Source organism: Alligator sinensis, unplaced genomic scaffold (assembly GCF_000455745.1).
Source record: "Alligator sinensis unplaced genomic scaffold, ASM45574v1 scaffold368_1, whole genome shotgun sequence".
In the NCBI taxonomy this organism is placed as follows: Eukaryota; Metazoa; Chordata; order Crocodylia; family Alligatoridae; genus Alligator; species Alligator sinensis.
This window is the reverse complement of record NW_005842025.1, coordinates 813,367-815,029: the sequence shown is the minus strand read 5'-3', so window position 1 is coordinate 815,029 and position 1,663 is coordinate 813,367. Positions and strand designations below refer to the sequence as shown.

Here is a 1,663-nt window from a genome sequence, read left to right as displayed (position 1 = left end):
AAAGAGTTACTGAGACAGTACATCAAATTTATCTAGGCAGCTAAGTCCCATGGAAATCAGTTCACTAGGGTCTGAATTTTAGGCACATTTGAAAATGTTTCCCATACTAAGATAACGTTTTCAATAAAGAGGTTTGGAGGTTAGGAAGAAGCAGACAGTTTCAGTTACATCTCTGTGTTAAAAAGGGGCCCAGGCTTCTTACCAAGTACAGACAGCAGTGGATGTCTTTGGTCACCAAGACTTCTTCTGTCAACTTTAATTTCTCAGACCACTAATAAATACATATTCTAGTATGGACTTGAGAGGCACATATGCTTAACGTTTGGCTGTGGTGAAAATGACTATTTTACCGGGTAATCCTATTCTGGGTTTCATTGCACAAGAGATGTATTTTTCTGTTGACATAGTTAACTTGAATTAGTGTTTTTGATGTAAGAAAACCCCACTGTAGATGGACCAAACAAGCCATAATGGGCACGTACCCACATGCAGGGGCATGCAGTTGCTGCAGCAAGAATAGTAGTGGCACAAATCTATGCCACTGCTTTTTGCTACTGCTCATGCCCCTGCATGTGGGGTTAGTGTGGGACAAATTGTCCCAGATTGGGTAGGGGAGGCTGGGGCCAGCATAGGTGCTGGCCCCATTGCCTCACTTAGAGTCCTGGGGGCCTCCCAAGGCAGCAGCAGCATCGATCCAGCTGCTCAGACCCTGGCTGGCAGCCAGAATATGGCTCTGGCCAGCCAGGTTGTTTTCGGCAGCACATGCTGTAGCTGCATGCTCTGCACCACTTCTTGCAGCATTTTTTTTTTTATGCTGGGATCTCCCAGTGCCGAATTTTGGTGCTGCACTGCAAATCTGAAGTGTGACAAATGGGTGCACGTGTGGTTTGTGGCGATTCAAACAGGTTTGAGGTGTCACAAACCACATGTGCGCACGTGTCTGGATGTGCCCAATAGGGTCAATCCCAATTAACTATGTTAAATTAAAAGATCACCTGCACTCTGGCTTTATTACTATTTTACATCAAAATAACAGTCTCAATGTAAAAAAACTTCTGTTTTCCATTGATACATTTTCTATCTGTCAAACAGTTTTTAACACTACTTTGCTCTTACCCCATAACTACGTAGTTTTCTTAATAGCTTTGTCTAAGCCTGTTATCAAAGTAATCTTGAAAGCCCAAAGTAAATGCCAGCAAGTTCTCCTTTATGCACTTTTTCTTTGACATGCTTGAAGAATCCTACTGGATTAGAGACACAGAAAATCTGTACTGGTATAATCCTGCCTTGATTGTGCTGCCTGAAGCAATGCTACATGGTGTCTAAGCATCTCAGTCACTCCCGGGGTGTAGGTTGTAGCCGTGTTGGTCTAAGGACATAGGCAGACAAGGTTCCTTGGGTGAATTTGATATCTTTTATTAGACCAACCCAAATAATTGGAGAATAGTTATTAAGCAAGCTTTTGAGTTCAAAAACCCTTTGTCAGGCTAAGGAAGTTTCAGGAGCTGGTGTGTGCTCTTCCTGGATGGAATGAAAAGTAAAGAAGCCAGGGGCTGGGCTGGGCTGGGCTGGGCTGGGCTGGGCGGGGGAGTCAGTTGCCAGGCAGATTATAATGTATCAAAAATCCAATGTCTATGTTTAGTCCATGATCTCTAGTATCCAG

The 1,663-nt window shown here is 43.7% G+C and overlaps 1 protein-coding gene across 2 annotated transcripts in view; it reads right to left on the bottom strand.

Annotated features, from left to right (window-relative positions):
* The window catches only part of LOC102377557 (interleukin-17D-like), a 13,642-nt gene that overhangs the window by 2,353 nt on the left and 9,626 nt on the right, over positions 1-1,663 (bottom strand). The window lies entirely within an intron of this gene.